The sequence below is a fragment of the Myotis myotis genome, unplaced genomic scaffold (assembly GCF_014108235.1).
Source record: "Myotis myotis isolate mMyoMyo1 unplaced genomic scaffold, mMyoMyo1.p scaffold_m19_p_19, whole genome shotgun sequence".
NCBI classification, from domain to species: domain Eukaryota; kingdom Metazoa; phylum Chordata; class Mammalia; order Chiroptera; family Vespertilionidae; genus Myotis; species Myotis myotis.
The window spans coordinates 7,398,812-7,417,139 of NW_023416323.1; the positions used below are offsets into that span (position 1 = coordinate 7,398,812).

The window sequence follows — 18,328 nt, forward strand, 5'->3', positions numbered from 1 at the left end:
CTCCCTGTATGAGTCTGGGTCCCCAGAGACTCGCCTGGAACTGGAGTTCAGAGCCGTTGGGAGCTTGTGACTCCCTCCTGATTGAAAAAGACACCGGCATCCTCCGTTGCTAGCCCTTTCCACGCGTGCCTCCGTACCTCTGCACTTTACTTCTGCACCTCCTCTGAGTTTCAGTGTGCTTTTCTCTTTCCTTCTAGTTGTAGAATTTCCACTCAGCCAGCCTTCCTGTGGTTCTGGATGATGTCTGGTTTGTCTTTTAGTTGTAGTTTTGAAGTGGTTGTGTGAGGCAGCAATTTCAGGTGTTTACCTATGCCGCCATCTTGGTTTCTCCCCGTTTGCCTATTTTTAATTGGATTGTTTTTTTTTATTATTCAGTTACAAGAGTTGTTTATATTTTTTTCACATAGTTCTGTCAAAGATATGTATTGTGAATATTTCCTCCTCATCTGTGGTTAGCCTTTTCATTGTCTTAATAGTGTGTTTCTTAGAGCAGAAGTGTCTAGTTGATGAAGTCCATGTTTTCAATTTGTTTTTCCTGTTATGGCTTGTGCCTTTGTGTTTATTTAAGAAAACAGATCTCCCGCCAAAACCGGTTTGGCTCAGTGGATAGAGCGTCGGCCTGCAGACTGAAAGGTCCCAGGTTCGATTCCGGTCAAGGGCATGTACCTGGGTTGTGGGCACATCCCCAGTAGGAGATGTGCAGGAGGCAGCTGATCGATGTTTCTCTCTCATCGATGTTTCTAACTTTCTATCTCTCTCCCTTCCTCTCTGTGAAAAATCAATAAAATATATTTTAAAAAAAAAGAAAAAAGAAAGAAAGAAAAAAAGAAAGAAAACAGATCTCCTTAAGGTCACAATTAAAATTTTTTTTCAGATATATGATCCATTTTTAGTTATTTTTTTAATATAGGGCAAGGAAAGGGTCACGGTTCCTTTCTTACCATATGAATTTACAGCGTTTCAGGACCATTTGTTGAAAAGACTATGCTTTCTCTCATTGGATTACCTTGGCAGTTTTGTAAAATATAATTGAGCAAGCTCGGCTGGCATAGCTCAGTGGTTGAGCATCAAACTATGAATCAGGAGGTCATGGTTCGATTCCCTGTCAGGCCAGGTTCCCTGGGTTGAGGGCTCCATCCCCAGTGTGAGGGTTGTGGGAGACAGCTGATCAATGATTATCTCTCATCATTGGTGCTTCTATCTCTCTCTCCCTCTCCTTTCCTCTCTAAAATCAACAAATATATATATTTTTAAAAATAATTGACCAAATATGTGTGAGTTTATTTCTAGCCTCATCCTTCTGAATCATTTGACCTCTTTGTTTCTCTTTATGCCAGTATGATACTCTTGAATACTGTAGCTTTATAGTAAGTCTTAAAATCACATAGTATAAGTCTTGCAACTTTGTTCTTCTTTTCAAAATTATTTTAATTTTTGTAGATCTCTTTGTTTTCAAATACAATAAATAAAATTATCAGTGTTTTATCAAAAAAAGTCTGTTGAGATTTTTATTGGGATTGTATTGAGTGTATACATCAATTTGGGAAGAATTGACATCTTAACAATATTGTCTTCCCACGTAATGAATATGGTGTATCAATCCATTTACTTAGGTCTTTGAAACTTCTCATCAATGTTTTGTACTTTACACCATAGAGTTTTGTAAATGTTTTGTTAAATTAATTCTAAATTTAAATATTTTTGGATGCTTTTGTAAATGGCAGTTTTTGTGTGTGTTTTAATTGACTTTTAGAGAGAAGAAGGGAGAGGAAGAGAGATGGAAACATCAATGATGGGAGAGAATAATTGATCAGCTGCCTCCTGCATGCCCCCTACTGGGGTTTGAACCCACAACTCGAGCATGTGCCCTTGGCTGGAATTGAACTCAGGATCCTTCAGTCTGCAGGCCAATGCTCTATCCACTAAGCAAAACCGGCCAGGGCCTTGTGCCCAATCTTAGTGAAAAAGTATTTAATCTTTCATCCTGAAGTAGTATGCTGGCTATAGGTTTGTTTGTGGGTTTTGTTGTTGTTGTTGTTGTTGTTGTTTATAGATGTCATTTACTAGGTTGAGAAAATTAACTTCTATTTTTAGTTTGTTGAAAGTTTTTGTTTTCTTTTTATCATAAAAGGTGTTGGATTTTGTTAAATGCTCTTTTTGTGTTTATTGAGATTTTCATTGTTTTATTACACGATTTAATTTTCTGATGTTAAATCAACCTTGAATTCCTGATATAAATACCAGTTGGTATTGGAGTATAATTACTTTTAGACATAGAGTGGATTCGGTTTCCTAATATTTTGTTAAGGATTTTTGCATCTATGTTCATGAGAGATATTGGTCTGTAGTTTCTTTTGATATCTGTCTGACTTTGGTGTCAGGGTAATAATCACCTCATGCAATGATTTGGAAAGTGTTCCCTCTGCCTCACTATTTCTGACAGAGTTTATGTCAGGTTTATATTTTTTCCTTTAATATTTGAGAATTTGCTATTGAAACCATCTGGACCTGGGCTTTTCTTTGTGGAAATATTTTTAATTATTTATTCAATTTTTGTACTTGCTATAGGTCTACTTATATATTTTTTATTTCTTCTTGAGTCAGTTTTGGTAATTTGTGTCATTCTATGAATATCTCTATTTCATGTAAGTTGCCTAATTTGTTTGCCAAAAGCTGCTTATAATATTCCCTTATGCCTCGCCGATTTGTCCCATGGACTGAAGGCTCTCAAGCTTGATTCCAGTCAAGGGCACATACCTCGGTTGCAGGCTTGATCCCCAGCCCAGTCGGGCTGCATGTGGGAGGCAACCAATTGATGCGTCTCTTTCACATTAATGTTTCTCTCTCTGTGTCTCTCCTTTGCCCTTCCACTCTTTCTAAAAATCAATGGAAAAATATTCTTGGGTGAGGATTAATAACCACAAAAAAATTTTCCCTTATAGTACTTTTCTATTTCCTGTAGGGTTGTTAGTGGTATTCCTTCCTTTATTCTTTATTTTGGGAATTTTTGCTTGGTCAGAATTGCTAAAGTTTATTAATTTTGGTTTCATTGATTTTCTCTATTTTTTTATATTTTCTATTTCACTGATTTTCACTCTGATCTTTAGTTTTTCTTCCTTTCCATTTACTTTGAGTTTTATTTACTGTTCTTTTTCTAGTTCTTGAGGTAGAAGCTAAGATTAATTTTAAGTATTTCTCTCTTATTTGTATTTAAAGTTATACATTTCCATCTATATACTGCTATACCTGCATTCTATACATTTTGCAATGTTATGGTTTTGTTTTTATTCAACTCAAGATATTTCCTAAATTTTCTTCTGATCTCTTTTTTGACACATGGGTCATTTAGAAGTGTGTTTAATTTCCACCTGTTTAGAGACTCCTATATTTATTTTTATAAGCTGGATTCTAAGAATAGTTCCTTTATGGTTAAAAAACATACGTTGTATGATTTCAATTTGTATAAAGTTATTAGGGCTTATATTATGGCATTGCAAATGGTCTCCTCTGGAGAATTTTCCAAGTGTATGGAAATAAAGCATTACATCCTGCTTTTGTTAGGATGAAGTGCTAATCCCTGGCTAGTGTGGCTCAGTTGGTGGGAGCATGGAAGCACCAGAAGGTGGAGGTTCAATTCCCAGTCAGGGCACACACCCAAGTTGCAGGTATGGTCCTTGGTTAGGGCATGTGGGGGAGACAGATCACTGATGTTTCTCTTTCACATTGATGCTTTTTTCTCTTTCTCTCTTTATCTCTCTCTCTTTCAAAAAAAGGAGTGTTAAGTGTTAAGTCAAACTGATCGACAGTTACTAATTTTAGTAAATTTTGGTTTTTCTATCAATTACTGAAATAGATGTATTTAAATCTACAGTTATGATGGTTAATTGTCTATTTGTCCTTTCAATTCTGTCATATATTCTGAGGCTCTGTTATAGTAAACGTTTATACTTGTTACATATAGCTGACATGTTGACCATTTTATTATTATGAAATGTCCCACTACTTTGTCTCTAGTAAAGTTTCTTTTAACAGCTATTGTGTCTGATAGTAATATTGTCCTTCTAACTCTCCTATGTTTACTGTTTGCATTGTATATATTTTTCAACTTACTGTCTCTTTAAATCTAAATTGTGACTTTGATAGATAACATGAATTTTGCTTTCTTATCCAGTCTGACAAGTATTAGTTATGTATTGCTGTATAACAAATAACCCTCTAACTTAGTATCATGCAACAATAACCATTTATTATCTTACTCAGTTTTTTAAGTTAGGAATTTGATACTGGCTTTCCTGGCTCAAAATCTCTCATGAAGTTGTAGTCAACCTGTCAGTGAAATTGGAGTGATCTAAAAGAGGGGTTGCCAAACTTTGCTGTGATGGCCAATTTTATATGTTAACGGGACTAAGGGATGCCTTGATAGCTGGTGAAACATTGTGTCTGGGTGTCTGTGAGGGTGTCTTATAAGAAATTAGCATTAGAATCAGCAGACTGAGTAAAGAAGATCCACCCTCACCAATGTGGACAGACATGGTTCAATCCTTTGAGGCCCCGAGTAGAACAAAAAGGGAGAGGAAGGGGGGATTCTCTCTTCTTGAGTCAATTCTATTAATAATTAATTAATTAATTAATACTAGTTCTGTTTCCCTGTAGAACCCTGACTAATACACTTGTCAATTGTGAATATTATAGCAAAAAATATCTCACTGTTGTTTTATTTTGAATTTTTTGTTAATGTGCTTTTTCACATTTTTTTAAAAATATATTTTATTGATTTTTCACAGAGAGGGAGGGAGAGATATAGAGAGTCAGAAACATAGATGAGAGAGAAACATCGATCAGCCGCCTCCTGCACAACCCCCACTGGGGAAGTGCCCACAACCCAGGTACATGCCCTTGACCGGAATCGAACCCGGGACCCCTCAGTCCGCAGGCCGACGCTCTATCCACTGAGCCAAACTGGTCTCGGCTGCTTTTTCACATTTTAATCAGTCAATTTTATTGCTTTTGTATATCCATTTCATTATTTTGGAGATTTGAGTATTCATTTGTCAGAATTCTTTGTGTGTGTGTGTGTGTGTGTGTGTGTGTGTGTGTGTGTGTATTTCTTTTTTTTCTCTTTTGAAATATGTCAGAATTCTTTATTAATGAAGGACACTAAACTCTGTCACACATGCAAGCATGTTGCACATATTTCTCCATTTCCTGTTGTCACTTGCATGTAAATATTGTTTCAATGCTGTTGGTTTTTCCATAGTCAAATTTACCGACTTCCCCTTGCAATTTCATATGTTTTCTTTATGTTTGTAAAATTCTTTTCATCTCTGAGATATTTTTCGTTCTTTGTAAATTTTAAATGGTATTATTTTATCCATCCAGAATTGATACATTTTTTCAAAGTGTTAATTGAACAACTTTCTGGTTGCTGTGTCATTGGTGTGAGTTGACACCTTAAGTAGACACCAAATTCTTGAACACGATGGCATGTATTTCTGGGTCCCCTCTTCCCTTCCATTGATCTATGTTTGTGCTGCTGTAATACTATTTATTTAGGTTGATGGCACATGTGAATATCCAGTAGGATAAGTTCTACTTAATAATTTTTTCTTCAGAGACACTTTAGAATAAATGTTTCAACTCTCCTCCCCACCCTCCAAATTACAATCCCATTGGGTTTTTAAAGTAACATTTTTTATTGAGATATAGTTCACACAACATGCAGTTTACCCATATCAATGTACGAGTCAATGTTTTCTAGCATATTCACTGGGTTGTGTAACCATCACTATAATGTAATTTTTAAAATATTTTTTATTGATTTCAGAGAGGAAGGGAGATGGAGAGAGAGATAGAAACATCAATGATAGGGGAGAATCATTGATCCGCTGCCTCCACACTGGGGGTCAAACCTGCAACCCAGGCATGTGTCCTGACTAGGAATCGAACCATGACCTCCTGGTTCATAGCTCACTCACCCACTGAGCTACTCGGACCAGGCACTATAATATAAATGTGTTTGGTGACTTATCCTAGTAAGTTTCACACATTTGTACAAAATGGTATGCTATATTTTGTTACATTGTTATTGCTATAATATGCTCAGCTTTACTTCGGTCAGTTTCATGCTTTCCGATTTTACTTTTTATAATTTCCAGAATTGTTCTTTGTTTTGTTTTGTTTTTTTAAATATACATTTTATTGATTTTCTACAGAGAGGAAGGGAGAGGGATAGAGAGTTACAAACACCGATGAGAGAGAAACATCGATCAGCTGCCTCCTGCACACCCCCTACTAGGGATGTGCCCGCAACCCAGGTACATGCCCTTGACCGGAATCGAACCTGGGACCCTTCAGTCCGCAGGCCGATGCTCTGTCCATTGAGCCAAACTGGTCAGAGCTGTTTTTTGTTCTTTGACCTTTGCCATATAGATTATATGTTCTCCTCTTTTCTTTTTAAGTTCTTCCACTGACTTGGAAGTTACATGTTCTGTTCTTATTCTATTAGTAATTAAGTACAAATTTTTAAAAGCACATATTTGAACCTATGGTTATGCAATTATCGATATTGGGAAATAAAATTATCTGTTAAACCTCCCATGTAATATGAGGGAGATAATGTAATTATTCTTTCTTCCTGGTAACTATCCCAGCTTTTGTTGATATAGTTTAGAGTTTTAACGTTATTCTTTATCCCTTCTTCCCCAGTATTTGGGGCCTTTATGAGGCCACCAAAGCAGCACGGAGGAGACAAAGGCCAGGTCAGTCCAGCTGCAGAATTATCCTATATAATAAAAAGAAACATGTAAGCCCTAACTGGTCTGGCTCAGTGGATAGAGCATCGGCCTGCAGACTGAAGGGTCCCAGGTTCAATTCCAGTCAAGGGCATGTGCCTTGGTTGTGGGCACATCTGCAGTGGGAGGTGTGTAGGAGGCAGCTGATCAATGTTTCTCTCTCCTCGATGTTTCTAACTCTCCGTCCCTCTCCCTTCCTCTCTGTAAAAAGTCAATAAAATATTTTTTTTAAAAAAAGAGAAACATGTAGATGAAACCAAGATGGCGGCATAGGTTAACGCCGGAGATTGCTGCCTCGAACAACCACTTTAAAAAAAAACTAAACGACGGAACGGACATCATCCAGAACCACAGGAAGGCTGGCTGAGTGGAAATTCTACAACTAGGAGGAAAGAGAATATCATACCCAGACTCAGAGGAGGCGCAGTGCTGAAGTGAAATACTAAGGTGCGGAGTGCATGCGGAGCGGGCTGGAGGCGGAGGGCGCGGTTGTTGTTTTCAATCGGGAAGAAGTTTCAGACTCTGAGCTCCAGATCCAGGCAAGTCTCTAGGGACCCAGACTCAAACGGGAGAAGCGGGACTGTCTGGCTTCGGTCAGAACTCGAAGGCAGCTTTCTCTCCGAGGTTTGCAGCGGTTGCTGGGACTCTGTGAGGCAGAGCCCCTAGGGACGGAACTGAGAGCAGCCATAACTGCTCGCTCCGGCCCGCCCTGTAGATCCCCGGGGACCCGCCCCGCCCAAGCCCTGCTCAGAGCCATTTGCCGGATAGCCTCAGGCAAACGCTAGATTAGCACCGCCCTAGAGATCCAGCACAGAAGCTCTCCCACTGCAGACACAGCGGACACTCATAGCCAGTTAGCCTGGAGGTCAAATCACCCCCGGTATCACCAACAACAATCAAGACTTAACTACAACAAGACTGCGCACAAAGACCACTAGGGGGTGCACCAAGAAAGCATAAAAAATGTGGAGACAAAGAAACAGGACAAAACTGTCAATGGAGGATATTGAGTTCAGAACCACACTTTTAAGGTCTCTTAAGAACTGTCTAGAAGCCGCCGATAAATGTAGTGAGATCCCCAAGAAATCTAATGAGACCCTCGATGTTATGATAAAGAACCAACTAGAAATTAAGCATACACAGACTGAAATAACGAATACTATACAGACTCCCAACAGCAGACCAGAGGAGCGCAAGAATCAAGCCAAAGATTTGAAATGCGAAGAAGCAAAAAACACCCAACCAGAAAAGCAAAATGAAAAAAGAATCCGAAAATACGAAGATAGTGTAAGGAGCCTCTGGGACAGCTTCAAGTGTACCAACATCAGAATTATAGGGGTGCCAGAAGATGAGAGAGAGCAAGATATTGAAAAACTATTTGAAGAAATCATGACAGAAAACTTCCCCTACCTGGTGAAAGAAATAGACTTAAGGTCCAGGAAGCGCAGAGAACCCCAAACAAAAGGAATCCAAAGAGGACCACACCAAGACACATCATAATTAAAATGCCAAGAGCAAAAGACAAAGAGAGAATCTTAAAAGCAGCAAGAGAAAGAAACTCAGTTACCTACAAGGGAATACCCATACGACTGTCAGCTGATTTCTCAACAGAAACTTTGCAGACCAGAAGGGAGTGGCAAGAAATATTCAAAGTGATGAATACCAAGAACCTACAACCAAGATTACTTTATCCAGCAAAGCTATCATTCAGAACTGAAGGTCAGATAAAGAGCTTCACAGATAAGGAAAAGCTAAAGGAGTTCATCACTACCAAACCAGTATTATATGAAATGCTGAAAGGCATCCTTTAAGAAGAGGAGGAAGAAGAAAAAGGTAAAGATACAAATTATGAACAACAAACATGCATCTATCAACAAGTGAATCTAAGAATCAAGTGAATAAATAATCTGGTGATCATAATAGAATCAGGGACATAGAAAGGGAATGGACTGACTATTCTTGGGGGGGAAAGGGGTGTGGGAGATGCGGGAAGAGACTGGACAAAAATCGTGCACCTTGGATGAGGACAGTGGGTGGGGAGTGAGGGCGGAGGGTGGGGCAGAACTGGGAGGAGGGGAGTTATGGGGGGAAAAAGGAGGAACAAATGTAATAATCTGAACAATAAAGATTTAATTAAAAAAAATAAAAATAAAAAAAGAGAGAAACATGTAAATTGACCATCCCTTCGCTACGCTCACCAGCCAATCAGGAGAGTATGCAAATTAACCCAACAAATATGGCGGGGTAATTTGCATACACAGGCCGCCAAGTGGCCTGGGTCCTGGGAACATCCTCGGGACCCCGGCTGCTCCTAGCCTGTAGGTCCATACATAGGCCCTGAGCAGCTGGGGTCCCAGAACGCCACCGGCCACTTTGGGCCTACGGGCGCAGGCGCCAAGCAGATGTTCCCGCCCCGTGGCCGCTTGCGCATGCGCCGGTGCCAAGCAGCGGCCTGGATCCACGCCCCCCAGCCTGGCGCCCATCATGGGGCAAATAGGCCAGGCCAAGCCTCCTTGCGATCCCAGGAGAAGAAGCCGTTCTGCTGACCAGCCTGCACTATGGACCTGTTTGGGTGGGTGGCGCGGAGTCTGGGACCTCTAGCTTGCAGCCACGGGAAGTCTCCCTCTCCCCTGAGTTAGGAGCACCAGCCCAGGTACACCCAGCGCCGGGTCCTGACTGCCGGGGTGAGTTCCTGCAGGCTGGGGTTTGATCCCTAGGCATTAGCAGTAGGAGACCAGTGCCTTTGTTATTGCTGTGTGTCCGTGTTTTAATTGGACAAATGACTGGCAGTTCCGGGAACCAGCTTAGCAAAATCTTTTAGGAGGAGAATTCTGTCTGGGTTTCCTCAAATGCCTTCAGCCACTATTCACCCCTCTGTAAAGGCGCAGAACAAGTGAGGCCTCTTAAATAAAAATCAGGGGTCTCCAGCAACAGTGGGCCTCTCTCATCACAGTCATTTGGACTGGATGGCATTTGAGTATTTATCTAGGCACCATGATAGGGAACACACAAGCTCAAGTCATGATCTCTGCCCTTAAATAATTCACAATCTTATTAGAGCGAGTGGCTGATAAAAGCGCAGTAATGACATCAGAATGTAAGGCAACAATACAGAGAGGAACAGAGGCAATTGCTAGGATGATTTTCCAACAATTAGTACAAAGAGTATGTGCTGTGAATTAAATAAAAAAAATATGTGTGGAAGTAGCTGCTTCATGAGTATGGGATCCCTTCCTATTTTAAAGGAAACTGAGTTCCATGTGAACTGTGTAATATGCTATGGTATCTGAGGCACAGGACAAGGGAGGCCCTAAGTGTACTATGCTTTGATATTTGAGTTATTCTTTATTGTTCAGTGTGATTTATTTCTGCACGCCTCAGTTTTGTAATAGATTACTAGAATAATACATCTTGCTATAAAATATTACTAGAAGATCAAATGATCAGGTGACATTTATTGTTATTTTCTATAAATGAACACAATCTCTGGTATGCTAGAGTGATAGATATTATAGAAATATTCAGATAGGGAGACCTACAGGCTTGATTACAAGTGAGGCTTACTATCACAACCCAAATTTATTGCTTAAAAAAAAAAGCAGGGAGTCAACTAGAAACTGAACCAAATATAAGCCCTTGAAGGGCAAATGTAAACTGGATAAGCTTTGCTATTACAAGAGCAAGAAGAAAAAATTCAGATGCAAGAATGAGAAGCACATTGCATCCACCCTAAGTTGCTGTTAAAGAAAAAGAATGATATACTATGAAAATACTTAATATGGATTGTAAAGAGATTTGTTCAAAGAGGATTTCCTAGAGTAGGTGGTATTTCAGTTAATTTTTTTAAATGTGAAGAGGTTAGCTAGATAAGAAAAAGGCGTAGGGGTCCCGAATTGCAGAGGGTGCAGGCGGGGCTGAGGGACCCCCCACCTCCGTGCATGAATTTTGTGCACCGGGCCTCTAGTTCTTTAATAATCAGTGCTCCGTATTTTTAGTAATATTTGTTCTGATTTTGAAATAATCACAAGCTTAGAGAAAAGGCCCCCAGACAGGCCCTCAGTGGACAGAGCTGGGAGATGCTGGGCTTTGGGCAGCTCCCACTCACAGCTGCGTCCCTCAGAGAATTGCCTTATCCATCGTTGTGCTCCTCCCTGGGGATAGCCCATGCCCATGACACAGGGCTCCAGGATGCAGAGGCCTGGCCCCTGCCTTAGTGAGCAGCTGTCCCAGCCCCAGAGCTCCCGAGAGCATCATCTGAAGCTTCGTTCCCTCCAGATGGTCCTGTGGGCTTTCCTCTGTCCAGTCCTGTTCCCCTCACTTCCTTGTGGGGATATTGCCTGAGGCCATTCCCCAATAACCCTCTGCAGGCAGCTCTTTGTTTCAGTCTGTTTCTAAGGGACTCAACCTAATACACGAGTGATACAAATATGTGTCATTTAAGTCACACTCTGGGGTCACCGGGTGACCTGAGCTGGAATACACACTTCCAGAATAGTCAGCCAGCATCTGATCAACAAGTAGGCAAGGGTTCAACTGCTTATCTCTGGGAAACAGCAGAGGCTTCATTAATTTTCATGATGAGTGTTAGAAATGAGTTTTCATTTGTGTATTAAGTGTCTTAATAATTAGCATAGTGTGTGTTAAAAATGGGGTATTGTTGGTGAAATTGATAGCAAGCAATATTGTCTAAAGTATTGTAGACACTTCCCACCCTTGTTTGAACAGTGTTTCCTGTTAGTGGTGCCCACGGCTTGAGCTCTAAATGGTCCTGCATTCAGTCAGTAGTGCAGAAGGATCCTGGTCCCCGATGCCAGCGTAACAGCTACCTGAATATGGACCTCAAGGAGGTGGGCAAGTTTACCTCGAGGGCACCTTTTATGACAGGCGAGTTCAGAGCGCCTAGAAGGCTAGCCTGCTGGGACTCCGTCAGAATTACAGAACAGGCTGTGAGCCCATGTTGTCCCTGCCTGCTATCAGTCATCACCAAGGACTCTCTGTCTCTACAGTCGGCTGGTCGGGTCTCAGCTCTGACTCCCACTGCGGCGCCTTCATTCTCCAGCACTCTGGCCTCCCAACGCACCAGGCTTAAGCCAGGTTAATCTGTCAGGTGTCAGTTCTTGTTGGAAGATATCAGTAGCTGCCAAGAATTGAAGGTAGGTTTTCTCCTCACACAACCTCACTACCAGGTAGTTTGTTGCAATAAAAACTCTTTCTTTTTTTTTAAATTTTTTTAAAAAATATATTTTATTGATTTTTTACAGAGAAGAAGAGAGAGAGACAGAGTTAGAAACATCGATGAGAGAGAAACATCGATCAGCTGCCTCCTGCACATCTCCCACCGGGGATGTGCCCGCAACCCAGGTACATGCCCTTGACCGGAATCGAACCTGGGACCCTTGAGTCCGCAGGCCGATGCTCTATCCACTGAGCCAAACCGGTTTCGGCGCAATAAAAACTCTTAAAAGGAATTCTGACACATTTTTTTTTTTAATAAACAAGTGTTGCTCTGACAAGTGGTAAATAAAGGAAAGGATCAAGGAAGTCACCTTTTTCCTTTTATGCACCATACCTCAGGGCAACTAAATGACGGATAAAGGGAAGTGTCCCTTTATATAACACTAGAGGCCTGGTGCACGAAATTCATGCACTAGGGGTTGGGGTTCCCTCAGCCCAGCCTGCTCCTCTCATAGTCCGGGAGGTCTCAGTGGATGTCCTACTGACGGCCACAGTCTGGCAGCAGAGGCTCGGAGCAGGCTTCCCGTGTGTGTGTGTGTCTGTATGTGTCTGCTGGGGCCTGCCCCCAGCCACACCACGTAGGCTCGGAGCAGTTGCCGTGTGTGTGTGTGTGTGTGTGTGTGTGTGTGTGTATGTGTGTGTGTGTCCCTGCTGGGGACCTGCCCCTAGCCGCATTGGAGGCTCAGAGCAGGCGCTGTGTGTGTGTGTGTGTGTGTCTGTGTCTGTTGGGGGCCTGTCCCCAGCCACACCATAGAGGCTTGGAGCAGGCGCCCCTCTGTGTTGATCTCTCAGGCTCCTGGCCTCCACTGCGTGTTGTTCTCTCCCTTGAGCTGTGGCCAGGGTGGGGTGCTGCCTGCAGGCCGCATTTTCCTGCTCACGGATCGCCGGATCACCTCAGAGACCTGGGGGCAGGCCCTGCTGGGTGCTGTCTGTGCAGAACTTTCCTGCTCTGGGGTTGCCATGGCAACCCAGGAGCAGGCTCACCTGGGGGCTGCCTGCTGGCTGCACTTTCCTGCTCTGGGATTGCCATGGGGTCCTGGCTGGGGGCAGGGCTTAGGCGGCATGGGGCTTGGGCCACACACGGGGGCCCGGATGGCGGCTTGAGCTGGCCAGCCCTGCCTGCCGTATGCAAATTAGCCGCCATCTTTGTTGGTGGTTAATTTGCATATTGCTCTGATTAGCCCATGGGAGGTGTAGCGGAGGTACGGTCAATTACCATGTTTGTCTATTATTAGATAGGAATCCAGCCACTATGTGAAGATGAAACACTAGAAATAGAACATCACCAATTTACCACACCCATCTTGACTCAGTGGGTGTAGGTGGCGATCACCTATGACTAACACCTCAAATGCAGACCAGGTGGAAAAGCCAAGCACCTCCTAGGATGTCGTCTTGTCCAAAAACTGAGCCTGCAACAGAGGAAGTATCTAGAGCTAATACTCAATGTACAGGGGTGACAGGAGACAGAGGCACACGCTACATGCCACTAGAGGGTGCATCACCAGTCAGAGCCAGACTAGGAAACTCTGGGACAAATGATCCAGGTCTTCAGCAAAAAATTGGGGGGGGGGGGGAAGGCTGAAAGAAAATAACCTGATAGAGAGCGATTTTCAACCTTTTTCATCTCATGGCATACATAAACTAATTACTGATATTCTGCTGCACATCAAAAATACATTTTTTGCCAATCTGACAAAAAAAATAATATAATTTTGATTCATTCACATTGGATGGCTATTGTTATGTTGGCTGTTGTCATTTTTTTATTTGACAAGCTAAGGGAAAAGAGGGCAGTGCCCCTGACTAAATAGTCAGGTACTGCATGTTTAACAAAATTCTTATGGCACACTGGTTGAAAATCGCTGTTACAGATTAAAAGAGATTTAAGAGATATGTCAATGGATTGCAGGAAATCTACATTATTTGGACTTTGATTCAAATAAATTACTAACAATTTTATAGCATCTGCTAGAGGCCCGGTGCACAAAATTCGTGCATGGGGGGAGGTGTCCCTCAGCCTGGCCTACGCCCTCTCACAATCCGAGACCCCTTGGGTATGGCCCCTAGGCCTGGCCTATCAGGGCTTTCCTTCCCCCTGGCTGCTGGCAGCTGGCCCTGCCCCTGCCGCTGCCACTGCTTGCCATCTGTGCCGTGCTGCCCCCCTGCCTCCCGCTGCCATCGGTTGCCTCCCTCTGTGGGTGACAGGCATGGGTGATTGCTTGGCTAGCCTGGGCCTCCCTCTGTGGGGCAATTGCTGGCTGGCCCCGCACACCAGCCACAGCATTGCTGGCTGGTGGCCTGAGCCTCCCTCTGTGGCTGCCAGCCGGGAGGCACCACCCACCTGGCTGGGGGTCTGCGATTGATCACTGTGCAGAGGGTGGCCTGGGCCACCTTCTTTGGGGCAATTGATCATGGAGCCCCCCCATCAGTTGCCCTGCAGAGGGGTGACCTGGGCCTCCCTCTGCGGGGTGATCATGGGGTGATGGCAAGGCCCCCCTGACCAATTGCATCACACCCACCTTGGCTGGCCTGGCACCAGTGCATGTGATAGCGTGGTCATCTGGAAGGTCGTCTGGATAGTCGTTCTGCTGTTCGGTTGTTAGGTCAATTTGCATATTATACTTTTATTATTATAGAGTAGGGGCCCAGTGCATGAATTCATGCACATTGAAAGGAATTGTGGGCTGAGAGGCTGCAGTAGGCACAGGGGCCTATTCTCTGCACCTCCCCAGCCCCTCCCACCATGGCCCCCAGTCCCCTGTCAGCTGGCAGCCCCACTCCCGCCACCGCCACTCTCATGCGCTGATGATGCCAGCCCCGCTCGCACCCGCTGACAGCGCACAGCAATTGGGGCCAGCACCAGCAGCAGGTGCGAGGAGGGCCAGCCCTGTCAGTGGGTGCGAGCGGCAGCTGCTGCCCTGATCGCCTCTCAGGAGCAGAGGGAAGTGGAGACTCCCTCAGGGGCGATCAGGGCCAGCATCCTCCACTCACACCCGCTGGTGATGCTGAGTGATCGGGACTGGTGCCAGGCAGCTCCAGTGCCTGCTGCAGATGTGAGCGGGGCCAGTGCTGGCAGTGGGTGCGAGTGGGACTGGTGCCGGCAGCAGATGTGAGCACCAGGTGGGACCGCAGCATGCGGGAGCAAAGAATGCTCAGTAACCACCAGAGATTCACTCTGATGACAGCAACTGGCGCCCTGCTTGGTCTGGTGCTCCTGCTCACCTGCTCCACCATCCCATGGTGGCCAACGCCCGCCATTTTCTGCACACGCCTCCTAGTGGTCAGCACATGTCATAGCAACCAGTTGTTCGATTGTTCAGTTGTTCTGGTTGTTCTGCTGTTCGGTCTATTTACATATTAGCCTTTTATTATATAGGATGAGACAGTTGAAGATATGGCACTGATCAGTTTGGCTTAATGGTCAGAGTGTCAGCCCTTGGACCAAAGGGTTGCAGGTTCGATTCCCAGTCAAGAGCATATACCTCTGTTGTGGGTTTGATGCCCAGCCCGGGTTGGGGCATGTGCGGGAGGCAACCAATGTGTCTCTCACATCAGACTCTCTCTCTCTCTCTTCTCCTCCTCCTCCTCCTCTGCCTCCTTTTCTTCCTCCTCCTCTTCCTTCTCCTGCCCTTCCAATCTATAAAAGTCATTGGAAAATATATCCTTGGGTGAGGATTAACAAAAAAAGAAAATGTGGATACCAACTGACTAATGATTTTAAGAGATGATTGTATATGAATAATTATTTTGGTGTGATACTGGTATTCAGGTTATGGTTTTCTTTGTTTTCATATTTTTAGATAAATATATTGAAATAATTACTGAGGAGTTAAAATGATGTCTGAGATTTGCTTCAAAATGATATGGGGGTGGGGTGGGGTATAAGTAAAGCTAGATTTGCTTAAGTTAACTATCGTTGAAGCTGGAAAAGAGGGATGTGAGGGTTCATTGCACCATTTTGTCTAATTTTATGTTTAAAAATTTTTTGAGTGCTCGCTTCAGCAGTACATATACTAAAATTGGAACGATACAGAGAAGATTAGCATGGCCCCTGTGCAAGGATGACACGCAAATTCGTGAAGCGTTCCATATTTTTATAAAAAAAATAATAAAAAAAATTTTTTTGAGCAATAAGTACTTTTATTTATTTATTTTTAATTCTCACCTGAGGATATGTTTGTTATTGATTTCATTTTTTACTTTTTACATATATTTTTATTGATTTCAGAGAGAAAGGGAGGAGTGAGAGATAGAAACATCAATGATGAGAGAGAACCATTGATCAGCTGCCTCCTACATGCTTTCTACTGGGTATGGAGCCCAGAACCAGGCATGTGCCCTGACCAGGAATTGAACTGTGACCTCCTGGTCCATTGGTTGATGCTCAACCACTGAGCTACACCAGTCAGGCCATTTTTCATTGATTTTAGAGAGGAAGGGGGAGAGAGTGAATCTTCAGTCAGTTGCCTCCCCTACGGGCCCAACTGGGGAGCGAACCTGCAACCTTTCGGTGTATGAGATGATGATGGAGCAGTAAGTACTTTTTAAAGAACAGTATTCTTCTGAGGCTTGTTCTTTCACTCAACATTATGTTTCTAAGATTCTCCCCCAAGTTGTAGCTGTAGTTCATCCAATGTTCACCTCTGTGTTGTCTTCTCATTGTATGAATTTTCTCATTTGGCGGACAACGGATATTTGAGTTGTTTTCAGGTTTTTGCTATCACAAGGTGGCTCAAGTGCATTCTTAACTTGGTAAAGCCAAACATCTGCACTTTGCTGGTGAGATAAAGCAACGAGGATGGAAACGGAGGAAACTGGCACCAGGGCGCTCTCTCAGACCTTGCTCACAGGGGACCTTCAGGCTGGTGCGCTGCTGCAGAACTCATGCCAGTGAATTGGGAAGGTTTCTTTGGTTGCTAATGAGAAAACAAAATAAATAGAGCAAAAATGAAATGAAATTAACTAAAATAGAAAGTGGGAAAAAGAGCACAATTTATTTGTTAATATCTTTAAACTGATTTTTAAAAAGTAATCCTCATCTGAAGATATTTTTCCATAGATTTTTCTTTCAGAGAGAGTGGAAGGGAGGAGGGAGGGAGGGAGAAAAAGAGAGAGAGAGAGAGAGAGAGAGAGAGAGAGAGAGAGAGAGAGAGAGTGAGAGAGAGAGAGGGAGAGAGAGAGAGAGATGTGAGATTGACACATCGATTGGTTGCCTCCTGCATGGCCCCTACTGGGTCTGGGATTGATCCTGCAACCCAGGTACGTCCTCTTCCCGACGGGGAATCAAATCTGATTAGTGCGTGGGCCGCCACTCTCAGCACTGAGCCACACCAGCCAGGGCTTTATTTATTGATTTTTAGAGAGAGAAATATCGATTTGTTGCTCCATCTTCTATGCGTTCATTGGCTCATGCTTGCATGTGCCCGACCAGAGTGGATCCCACCCCCTGCGGGCGCTCTAACCAAGGGAGCTGCCGTCCCAGGGCACTATAGCCTCCTTTCATGTACAAGTCTGATTGCCAGCACCTCCCTGTTGAGGGGCTCTGTTCCTGGGAATCTTGTCTCTTTCCCCATCACCTGGCTCTGCTCAGCCCCACACTGTCCTCCTTCTCAGGCAGGGTCTCCCCTGCCACTCCCTGCTCACATCCCGCCAGGCTAGCCCCAGGAAAGAGAAGCCCAGTCCCGTCTCCAGGCCCCGAATGGGGTGTGGCAGGAACTGCGCTGCTCCCAGTGCTGGTCTGGGTCGGCCGTCCTTCCCTGGAGTGTGGTGAGAAGCCAGCCCTGCCAGAGCTGCATGGCTTGAGACTAAGGTGGATCCTGAAAACATATGGGGGTGAGGGGTGAGGGGTGATTCCAGAAAAAGAGGCAGGGGATGCTGGGCTCACAGAGCAGCAGACACCCAGTACAGCGCATCAGCGCCTTTTCTCACGTTGGCCCGGGAAGGCGTATGTGGGACACAGTGAAACCGGAGCCAGGTTCTGCCGCCTGCCAACCCTGCAAACCAAGTGCTAGTGAAAAAGGAAAGAGGTTTTATTCAAGTGTCAGCCGCCGAGGAGATGGGGGACTCTTGTCACAAAGCCCATCTCCCTGTCTGAGTGCAGGCAGAGGTTCCATGGGGAGGGCGAGGGAAAGCACAACAGAGAGACCAAGGGGAGGGTTGGAAGGTTCCCTACGCGCAGGCCAGAGCATCCATTCCGATAAGGACCTGCACACCCGGGGTGATGTCTGTGCGCGTCATCCTGTGCTCATCATCCTGGCTCCACGTCATCCTGGCTCCACGTCATCCTGGCTCCATGTCAT

At 44.1% G+C, this 18,328-nt stretch overlaps 1 non-coding gene across 1 annotated transcript; it reads left to right on the plus strand.

Annotated features, from left to right (window-relative positions):
* Window positions 1-16,018: 16,018 nt before the first annotated feature.
* LOC118674893 lies at window positions 16,019-16,125 on the plus strand. The gene has a single exon (XR_004973739.1). It is a non-coding gene; the product is annotated as a U6 spliceosomal RNA (small nuclear RNA).
* The last annotated feature ends 2,203 nt before the right edge of the window (window positions 16,126-18,328 follow it).